The sequence below is a fragment of the Sinocyclocheilus rhinocerous genome, unplaced genomic scaffold (genome assembly GCF_001515625.1).
Source record: "Sinocyclocheilus rhinocerous isolate Xijiao unplaced genomic scaffold, SAMN03320098_v1.1 scaffold650, whole genome shotgun sequence".
Lineage (NCBI taxonomy): Eukaryota > Metazoa > Chordata > Actinopteri > Cypriniformes > Cyprinidae > Sinocyclocheilus > Sinocyclocheilus rhinocerous.
In genome coordinates this window covers 406,863-419,129 of record NW_015638019.1, presented here as the reverse complement: position 1 = coordinate 419,129, position 12,267 = coordinate 406,863, and positions in this window count along the sequence as shown.

Here is a 12,267-nt window from a genome sequence, read left to right as displayed (position 1 = left end):
ACTGCAGTCACACTTCGTCTGGTCTTGAGTTCACTACGCTACTCCTTACCTGACTCACTAACCCGGACTCCATCCTGATACCGACCTGTCTCTGTACCATCCTCTTCAGCCCGATCCTAGAAGGAACCCGTCATCACGTGAGCTAGATCCCTTCCATTCAATAGACCGTTGCTCTAACCCATTTGCTATCCATCTCTCTCTCTCTCTCTCAGCCCCTGTTCAATAAAGATCCCAGTTTACCTTACCTCTCCGTCCTTGGTCTCCTTCTGTACTGTGACAACAGGACTGCATTTGTTCCTCTCACATAACCCCTATAAAACACTTTATTTGATTTATTTTACAATATCATAACGCATTTTTTAAATAACATTTTCATGTTATGTATGCTCACTGCTCATCACTGCTCATGGTTTTCAGCTAAATTCTTCCCTGGTTTCTCATTTCTGCCTGGATCTTTCCAGCGTTCCAGGAACAGTGTATGAAAATCTCTCTTCTCTGTGTGTTCCCCCGCCCCCCCCAGACCCCCCGCGCTTTTCTTTTCTTTTTCTTTTCCCAATTATCCTGTTTAGTCATCCATAGGCCACAATTCCCCAGAGTTTGTTGGTTTGATTCAAGTGTTTGGTTAAATAAATGACATAATCATTGCTTTAGAAACCAGTGAACTCTAACTTGTAGGAACACGATTTTATAAGGCAATTTTTTTTTTATTGAAATAAGTTCTCATAGAACTGGTAGTTCTCAGTAGTTGTCTAATACAAATTTTCCATGGGCTACAACACATCTTAAATACATATTTATACATTATACATAAAATCCGCTGTTTCAGGGGCATCAGGGCATAAAATTATTACCGTTGATATTCAAAAGTCGCAAACATACAGTGTTTTCGTACCCATTAGCTAAATGCGTGTGGGTGTTTGCTTTTATCTGGGACAAATATGAGATCTGTTGAGGCTGCTGTGGTGCTGAGCTGCTTTGACCCTACACTGAAATATGTTCATTTATCAATCCTATTTTTAGTTAGCGGTAGTCATATAATGTACCGACACACAGCTTGGCCATATCACTGCGTATGGTTGGATCCCAACCTAAACTGAAAAAAGTTCCATATCAGTCAACACTTTTTAAATGAATTTTATTGCTGTCTGTTCTGTCTGGAGACCATCCAGTTCCTGGAGGAGCTGAGATGTTTGAGAGTGCTGTTGAATGCAGATGCAGTCTATCTGTCAACAGATACAGCTTGGTTACTTTTGATGATTTTTAAAAAAATGTAATGCCACCTGATTGTGTGCCCACACATGCACATGAGGATCTGTCTACAGTATAAACATCTGCCTCGATCACGTTTCATAAAAATGCAACACAGACCTAGTTTTAATAATAGCTGCAGTCTAATAAAGGCAGATGAACTGGTGGGTCAGGGAGGTGAGGCGAGGTGAAGAGAGGAGCGTGGGGTGGGCTAAACGGGGGGGTCACATGAGCATGAGCTCGCTTAAAGTTTTGTTTTCTTAGAATTACTCGAGAGAAGAGATATAATTAGATTTCCAGCTGATCCCTGGCTGGTTCATCAAGTTCAAGGTCTCGTTAACAGGCCTCGTTTGCTCTAGATGCATCCAGACGGTGTAAGGGTTAGCTGATGTTTAGGCCCAGATGAAATGTACCGACTTATTTAGCAACTTAAATATTCTCAAATGTAGAGTAGCACACTCTTATAGATTGCTAAATACATTAGTTAGCCAAAAGATTTAACAAACAAACATTCAAGGGGAAGATGGCACATGTAGTTGAATTTTAGTTGCATCCCAAATTATGCACGTAGTACACACTATGTACTCTGCCATAGAATGCCTGAATTGTAGAACGTTAGCTTTTTCATATAGAACATTTAACCGTGTTTTGTTAACAGAAGCATGTACCTTTTAGCCTCTTAATATATTTCCTCTTAATATGTTTCCAATAAATACTGTTCTTTTAGAACTTTCTATTAATCAAGAATGCTTAAAAGCCTCTTAATATATTTCCTCTTAATATGTTTCCAATAAATACTGTTCTTTTGAACTTTCTATTAATCAAGAATGCTTAAATGTATCACAGTTTTCGCAAAAATAGATAATAATGAGAAATGTTTTTGAGCACCAAATCAGCACATTAGAATGATTTCTGAAGGATCATGTGGCACTAATAACGGCTAAAAAAAAATTCAAAATAAACTACATTTTAAAATATATTTAAATAGAAAACAGTTATTTCACAACATTATTGTTTTGATGGTAGTTTTATCAAATAAATGCAGCCTAGGTAAGCATAAGAGAAGAGACTTCTCTCAAAAACATTTAAAAATCTTACCGACCCTAAACGTTTGAACGGTAATGTGTAAGTATGTACTGCATATGTGTATCTCAGAATGAGAACATTTGATTCATGACAGATCGCGAGAGATACATAGTTGCACTGTGAGCTAAAGTTAAGGCAGAGCCGATCTCGCTGGCTAGCTGCTGGACAGCAGATAAATATTTGAAGAGAAATGAAAGAAGGTGGTCTAAGCCAAGTCCAGGGTAAAGTAAGCTTTCCAAATATTTAAGGAGTTCTACAGTGAAAACACTCCTCTCACTTCAAATAAAATGCCCGCAGAGCTTGCTCTAATAAAAGCTCAGGAGGATTATTTATTTTTGAACAGAGAGGTTGGATTAATGAGAAATAGGGCAATGAATGTGATTATGTGTTATTCATTAACCCACAATAACTGGGTTCAGGTATCTGCCCTCAGTAGGATAGCAACCTTCACTAATATCGGCACAGCACCTGCGTCCACTAGGGGGTGGTCTCATGTCACAGGACGTACAGGCAAAGAAAACAGAAGTTGTTTTTTCAGCAAGTTGTGCCATATGGCATGCAAATTATTATTTTTTTTTACGTGAAAGTCTAAATTTACTGTTTTTTTTAAAACCCTACTGTATGCACAAGACTTTTTTTTTTTTTGCTTTGTCCCTTTAGAGAAATCTGTCCAGTCTGTGTATCAGTGAGAGGGCCTGGCTGTGATGGTGCTGTCTGCTGCTGCGTGCTGGTGAGGTAGATCTGTCTCTCCAACTGAACATAATAAAGCAACCAAAGGCCCTTCAGAGCCTCACGCTCTGTGTCCACTGCCCACAGGGGTCTTCTAATCGTCCCAGTAATCACTATAAACTCAACAAAGCAGGCATCCTGCTGTGGAATGTTCCGGAGTCGTGTGTTATCTGAGAGCGTGGTGCTGGACGGCCAGCTGACTCTGACAAACACAGCAGCAATCTCCTGCCAATGCAGGGTCAGAGTCTCACCCAACACAGGAAGAGCAGTGCAGAAACTTATTCCCTGCTCCTTATGGATATCATAAGGATCAGCTGCTGCATTCCTTCATATATCTAAGATATCATCACTGTGTTATCAAGTTTCCTTTTTAAGTGGACTGGACAAAACCATCATAGTAAACTTGCTCTGTTGTTACTACTTTCAGTCATATGGCAGACAGTTTTATCCAAAGCAACCTAAATTCTATTTAGCCTATACTTAAATGCAGAGGCGGACAGTAACTAAGTACATTTACGTGAGTATTGTACTTAAATACACTTTTTGAGTATCTGTATCCTTTCAGTATGTATTTACAGCAATTACACTGTCCACTCTGTTCAAATGTGGATGAATGGCTACACATAGATGTGTCCAGAGCTGTGTGAGATCACTACCATCCTGCTTTTGTGGGGGTGGGTAGGGGTGTTAAATAATTTTTCTGTTGTTGTTGTTGTTGTTTTATCCCCATGTGTTTTTAACATTCTAAAAGCTCTTTATTCCAAAGATACTACAAGTTAGTCAGTGTATTCAGTAGGGGTAATGTATTGTAAGTTGCTTCAGATGTATTGCAAGTATTACATACAACAATAATAAAACAGTGCATTGACATAAAAAAGGAAATTTACTTTTGGTACTTAAGTACTTTTAAAAGCAAGTACTTCTGTACTTTTACTTAAGTAAAAATCTGTCTTTACAACTTTTACTTGTAATGGAGTAATATTTGACCAGCAGTATCTGCACTTTCACTCAAGTAATGGAGTTGTGTACTTTGTCCGCCTCTGCTTAAATGCATTATTAGTCACTTAAACACATCTGACAAATGCATAATTGTAAATATCATAAGCTGTGTTGTTGTTGTTGTTAATGATATCATATTAATATAGGGAAATATGAAAATAGTAAGCTAAACTGTGTAATTGTTTGGACACTTAACATGTGATGTTGATGTTCGGTGAGTGTCTTTTGTCCTAAAGTTACAAGTTACAAGTTAGTTCTGTGTAACATATCACCCGAAAGGCTTCTTAAGACATCAGGGGCCTCATTTAAAAAAGTGTGTGTGTGCTAAAATCCACACCAACATTCAGATTTATAAAAATGGTCTTTGAAGTGGGAAAAGTGCTTGGCGACATGTTGGGTATAAGAAGGCCTACAAACTGAGTTTGTACAGTTTGGGAGTACTGCATGTATTTGGAAATCTGAACAATTCTTGTTACTCGCCATTCACAAGTAAAGTATTTGGACGTTGGCTGATGCTCTTTTAAATGTTAATAACCTTAATTAGGGGGGCATTTACAAGGTAGAGATCTGAGACCATTCAGCTGCACACAATTTCAAGATCTTTTGTGATTCATAGATTGGATCTAGAAAAAAGGCATGCACGTTTTTTATGTGTATGTATATTTCTCTGAATCACACATATACACACAACTGAGAAATGATCTTAGATCAAATGTAGGACCTTTTCTATGCAGCATTTTATAAACGAGGCCCCAGGAGATCAGATGGAGAAGATTGAAAAAGGAAGAAAAAAAAGAAGAAGAAAAAAACACGAGTGGCTTTAGTTTGATTTTGATTGTATCTGATTGTATAGTGATTCATTTGATAGAGGTTTCTACCACCACCCCCATAAAACTGAGCAATGCCAGCCCTGCACTACTTTTAAAAAACCACCTACATCTGGAAATGATTGGAACTTCACACATTTCTGGCTTTACAATAAAAGCCTTAGACAAAACCACTTACATTATTATAACATTTGAAATTAAAAGATTGCTACTTTTATATAACCAAAAGATAGAACATTTCTTTCTTTCTATTCAAACAGCGAATGTACTTACAATTGTGTACTTTCTTTCTTCTGTGGAATGTAAAATTAGATATTTTAAAGATTTTGAGAAAATTCCAAAATAACTTCTTTTGTGTTCCACTGAAGAAAGAAAGTCATACAGGTTTGGACGAATTTAAGGGTGATTAAATGATGACAGAATGTTCACTTTTGGTTGAACTATATCTTTAAGACTTATAGCTGTGCTCCTTGGCAAAGCTGCATATGTTGAACCCATCTGTTAAATGTTACAGATGCCACAAGAGCTAAAGAGGAAACTGTTTATTGGCTGTAAAATGCAGGTGATAGATGCTCAGTGGAGAAGTTGACGTGGGATATAACAGCACCCTCAAATACCTTCAGCCTAATGTAGCATAATGTTGCCTGTCAGTGAAATGGGTAGTTTGACAGTCTTTCTCAAATCAAAGCTGACCTCTTCTCAATATCTTGCCTCACTGTGACTAGCACTCAGATAACCTGAGCAGAGTTACATTGAAGAGTTCTGGGTGATACCATTGCCTATTGGGACAATCACATCCTTTTTTACTGAGGTTAACTAGGCATTCATGATATATCAGTACCATATCAGTTAGGCCTGTTGTTGGTTGATATTTTGTATTAGAATTTATTGTATTGTATTGTATCATTTCGTATTGTCATATTGTAATGTTGTGGTGCCTAAATTTACTTGTAGCATTTAAAATGATTGATTTTAGTTAGTGTTCTATTGTTAGTTTATTTAGACAACATAATATAGAATTGTATTATTGCACATTTAATGGTCATATACTGTAACAGGAAAATAATTACAGGCTTATATTGGACACAATTTAGATCAGACATTTTTTTTTAAATGAACTGTTTACATTCTTAATCTTAATTTAACTCTTAAGTCTTAATCATAATAATTATACAAATAATAATTATTCATTTTAAATAAAATACACTAGTGTATAATGAGCTATTAAAAAACTACAAAAAATCACACTAAGCCACATCATTGTTTCTGTTTTATTTTGATGAAATGTGCATCCCTAGTCTTGAGTCTTTCTCTCTATGCTGCTTCCTGAAATCTTATCTCAATGACCACTCCTGGACCCCCCACTGTTCATCTCCTTCAGAAACAGGAAGGACCCTTCTCGTCAGCTCCAAGCTCTCCTCTTACCTCTGTATCTCTGCCATCTTTCCACAACTTTGTCAAAATACGAACGTCACCTCTTTGGAAGACTAACATAAAAAGTTCTGGAGTGGGGGAGGGTGTTCATCTGTGTTGATGATCTTACACCAGTGCTTTGCTATGGCTAGTTTCCTATGTCCGTTCCAGCGTTGAGGGATGAGTCCTGGGAGGGGAAATGACCCGGTTGCCGTCGGCTATGCTAGTGCTGGGTGCTCAGCAGGACTCTAGGTCTGTCCACCTGGAGAGGGCAGGGGGCACTGGGGAAAAGGTCAATGACAGCGCTCTCAGAGCAGCTTCCTGTGTTCTTCAACATCTGCAGCCCACTGGGGTTACATCACTCAGCGTCATCTGCAGCTGTCAACCCCAGCACACCAGCATCCCCAATGTGCCCTGACCACCTTCCTGCCTGCCCCACACCATTCTGTGCGCCTGTGCAACCCCCACAACCCCAGAGATAAACAGCAGCGAGTCAGATTACCCAGAGTCCCCACTCCTCTGAAGCAGCCCATTCACAGGCCTCTGAATAGCGATAAGAAGATGAATCACAGCACTGTTCTGAGCGCTTTGTGGATGCCGCACCACTCCATCTAAGAGGCTCTCTTTGTGTGTTGATGCTTCAGCTGTGTGTGTGTGTGTGTGTGTGTATCTGTGTCCATGTGTTTCAGGAGTTAGTATGTGTGTTCACTGGCAGTGTGACTATTTCTTGTGTATTAGAGGCCAAGATGAGCGACTCTCAAAATTGTAACAAATGACCTGAGGCCAATGAAAATGTTGTCAGGTCAAGTTTCAGAGCTACTGCAAAAAAATCCTTGTTGAGGCCTATATTGACTGCCTTTTTTGACCAACTTCCCATTCTTTAAGTGCAGAAAACAGCAATTTGCATTGCTGGTAGCTATATGTTGCCCACAAAACTGATTGCCAGGATTGCCAAAGACTCTCATCTTTTGTTGTATTTCAGTTGCACAATGTGGTCTTCCCTGATCCAGGTCAGATGACTAATGTCCATATGTGGTTAAAAAGCCCTATAGGCCACAAGTCATTAACAACACCCAGGGGATTGGCTGGTGCCTCATGCAAAACTCATCAAACCTATCCAAGCGTAATTTTACCATATACACACTCCAGAGGAAAAAATAACTGCACAAATAATATAACAAAATTTCATTGTGTCCACATATTGTGTAACATTGCTTGTCATGATGAGGCAAAACACACAACCAACTGTTCACCACTAACTGTGGTGAGTTAAATAAAGGTCAGGCTAGGTGCAGGGTCTAGACAGACATTAGGTTTACCCTGTCACTCCATCTTTAACGTGCTTTATGGGCCTCTGTTGGGACCGCAGGCTTGTGCAGCCATAAACTAGCAACCTGCGTGTCACTCTCGAATGTGCATTTGGAAGAGATAGACAGTTTGTGGCCGGATGGGAACTCTATTTACAGATGCTCTATCAGCCCAAACCATATTCAAAATGTTGGATTTCCCCTCTTGCACTGGATTGCTATGTTTGTAATCAAGTTACTCATCCCAATGGCTGGAGTCATTGGCATTTATTCATAACGGTTCCATTCAAGTCGTCATTTTCAGTTTGTTGCACTTATAGTTATTACATCGAAATAGAATGATCATGATGATGTGAACTTTGACTTGATCATTTTAATCTTTTCCTCAGTCTCTCTATAGGAAATGGACTATTGAAATTTGAAGCCTAGTCTTTTGTACTGAAAGGGTGGCGAATTTGTACCATAATCAACATGATTCAGCAGGTAATTCTGAGTCATTTGTCATGAAGTGGCAGGATGAGCAGAAAGCTTAATTGTAACTTGCAGTAAATCTCTGACTTAGCTGAGATTCCACACCCTGTCACACCTGATTTTGATTCTCATGAGTACGCCAACTCTGGGTAACCCCACTCACCCATCCTTTGTTTGAATAACATGAAGGGTTAAGCTAATCGTTCAACATGACACATATAGGCCAATAGCAAAATAGTGTCTGTGCTCAAGTCTTAAGTGTAAGAAAACAGCTATTGTATCCATTGAGTGGGTGTGGTGTGTGAACTCTTTGGAAGTTGTTGTTATCACTCTGAGGTAGCTTTTTCATGGACCGTGGTTATGTTTGATGTTTTATTCAGTTCATGTTTCATTTAATTACCAAGTTTGTCTCAAATATAGTGCTAAAATTAGCACAAAACTCTTTAAATTATCTCAGATGTTTCTACTAATCCCAGAAAATCAGAAATCTCAAGTTTTGAATTTTATGATTTCTATGAATCCAAATCCAGACCTTAATTATTACAGCAGACACAACAAACCTGATGACAGCTCAGCATAAAAAGGGAATTTCTCTTTTATGCCCAGGCCCTGTGCCACAGAACTGGCAAAGCCCACGCTGGAAAATAGTTTCCATAAGATGGCTCCCATGGGTTTAAAAATAAAGCACATACTGAGTGAGTTACTCATAATCTTCTCCATGAAAAATCAATCTGACTTGTTTGGAGAGAAGTTGTGTGGGGGTAATAGAATATTGTAAACCGTGCTAACTTGTACCATGTGGCGATCTCTCTCTGACTTTCAGCTTTTGTAAATCGAGAGTTATTTTTGGTCCGAGCCATAGTGATGAAGGACATATGGACAGCTGCAGTGAAGAACGATTCTGCTGATGGTTTTCCTAGATAGTGTGGTTTGGTATCGTTAAAGAAATATTTCAACAGTCTCTTTGACAGATACTTTTGCATGATTAGAGTTGCAATAATGCTGAATGTATATAAACATGAAAATATATCACACAGTATTGGGTAAAAATATTGACTTTTCCATTTGATTGCTATCTCACATGGCAAAGAAGCACCAAGTTTGCCGTTCGAATTGAATGCCTGTACTACAAAATATTGAAAAAGAAATTGTGTCTTTTTATTGAGCTGTCCTCACGGACTGCATGCAATAAGAATAGTCACAATTTATAAACAAATGACTTTTGATTTGGCACTTTTAATGATTAATTCAAAATAACTCAAGAACTGAACTGGTTTAATCAATCTGACGAATCATTCACTGAATACGTCAGAGCGGTTAACAAATTTCTATATAGTTATCATTATTTCCATACCCATATGATGGAATATTTTAATTGATCAATTAAATATTTGATATATGTACAGTGTGTGTCTCTGTGTGAGCTAAATCTGACAAAACCTCCCTTTGGAGACAGCAAATGCTGTTTTACAATGTAAAAAAAAAAAAAAAATCTCAAAATACTCATAATTTACAGCAATAGTTGAGGGAGGGTTTTGTTTCATATGTAACCAGCTGTAAAAGAAAAATAGCCAAATGAATTGAAGTCAAACCGAATTGAAATTAGAATTGAATCAAAAGCTTGTGAATCTGAATCAAATCAGGAAATGTGTATGCATACCCGGCGCTATTAAAAAAGCATGGGATCAGAATGAATTACGTGAATGTCAGAGAAATACAGAAGCAAAGTGTGGCTAAATTTATACGTGCTCACAGCTGTCTTTTTAATTTTTTTTTTTACATATATGGACGTGGCAAAAGGCAAGGGCTGGATAATATTCTCTCCAGATGTATTCCATCTCAGGAAGATCTCCTCTCCCCTGAACCAAATCACTCCTCTGCCTCTGATGTCGTAGGCCATATAAACACCTCTCATAAATATTATTTCAAAATGGGATTTAATAACCAGTCCATGACGCATTCTCCCCTCTTGAGATCCTTCAGGGGACATCAGAAAATACAATAGGGGGAAGAAGCACAGAAAAGCCAGAGAGTGAGCTCCAGAAATATCTTACAAACTAAGGGTAAGGTATCAATAACAAATCTTAATCTTAATAAGTAGTTAGATGCATACTGAAAGAATGTTTATAGACAATGCTAAATCAGGCACAATAAATAACCTAAAGGTGCTCAGAGGTCACCCATTTGAATTTCCTACTTCATCATCCAAAAAAGGTTACGGCCCCCATCAATGTCAAACCGTCAAATATATAGAGCTTTCTATCTTTTTCTGTTTGTTCTTTTTTTGCACCGCCCTTTGTCTTTGTTTTCAAGAGTTCATTCTTCACACTGTAATGCATTAAACTGACAGGCTTTAAAATAGAGGCAGACGTAGGGAGGTTTGCAAGCTTGATACTGCGTGTGCAGGACACCAAGGAGAAAAATATGAAGTCCAGACCTCTGAAAAGACCCACATATGAAATCCAGGCAGGGGAGGGTTTGACTCAGAGCCTCTCTAATCTCCAGCTGAATTATCCAGAAGAAATATGTTAGAGCGCTGCGTGTGTGTGTGTGTGTGTGTGTGCACAGGAAAAGAAGAGGGCAGGTCAGTGGAAATAAGTTATGTATCTGACTCAAGGGACACAGAGGAATAGAAGGTCATAGGAGGGGCCGACAGTGAAGCGGTACGAGCGAGGGTGAAGGAAAACTAAACACAGAGCTCCTGTGACACCTAAACATGGTTTTATTCTGCTGCATCAACACATTAGGCCTAAACCTAAATCAATGGATTGAATTCATGCTGTTTTTTCCCCCTCCGGCTATTGTATACTAAAGCTGTGCGATTTACAAACGAAAAGTCTATCCCGCCACCAGCGTAGCAAAATGAGCACAATGTTCCTGTTTACAAAGAGCTCCTTAGAAAGCAAATTGATTTCTCACACTCTTTATGGCCGAATGCTTTATCCATGTTCTGGGCAACTAGGTTTGCATGCTAGCGCCGATCTCTTTTTCCTCTTTATTTAAGAAGCAATTCAGGCCCGTATTCATCTTTCCGCCAGTGTTCCTCGCAGGCTCTCTGTCTTTTAGCGAAAGCAAAAGGCTTTCATAAGAGCTGTGCAGCTGTTTGTCTGCATAAGACTGGACATCAAAAGCATCTTTGGGAGCTCTTTTCTCTATTAGAGGAGAGAGTGGAGCATGCAGGGGTATGGGGGCTACATTCCACTAGATCATTGTTCCCAGAATGCACCTTTATCTTCAACTTGGGGGACCCAGCGGAAAAGGGGTTTTAATCACCACAAAGCCTTTTCAGAGAATATTGTAAGGGCTTGTGTGCACATGAGAGAGAGAAGAAGAAGAGGAGGAGGGAGAATTGGTTTCGTTCTTTTTTTTCCTCTTCCATTCAAGTACCATAATCGTCATTCTTACAGCAGTAATAATGGTAATAGCTGTCTTGGTGGTTTTTATCTTGCATTTGTCATATGCATTATCAAACCTTAGGAGTGACATAATGAGCAGTTGTCTTTATTAACCAGGAGAATGGGAAGACACATCCCTGTATTCAAGGTTTTGAGCATGTATGATCACACACACCTAATGTGACACATCTAGAACTGCTGGTCAATATTAAAGGCAGGGTTAACCCAAAAATGAAACTTCTGTTATCATTTACTCACCCTTTTGTCATTCCAAACCTATACAGGATGTTTATTTGATTATTTGTATCTATTGTGGAACATAAAAGAAGATATTTTAAAGAACTGCTTTTATCCATACAATGATAATCAGTGGGAATGTGTATATAACATTCACACATTTTGTACATTTGAATGTATGTTGAAATGTACATTATGGACAGAGACAGCATCAAAATGTAAAAATAAGTCTGTATCGTATACTATTTCATAGATATTTTTAGCCCCTGGCTACTTATTACCATAATAAACAGTTGAGTAAAGTGACAATACTTTTAGTTACAATATACTATATTTTGGTAAAACTTTAGTACAGGGACCAATATTAAGCAGCATATTAGGAGTTTATTGAGGCAAAAGTTGTAGTTAATGGTTTGGACCTTAAGTTCAGTATGCAACGAATCTGAAAGGATTCGTTAAATTACACTACACTATTCGTTGTACATATAATATGCATGTTTTAGATGTTTTCATTGTTAAAAATGTATGTTTCAAATTAATGAAAATGCATTAAAC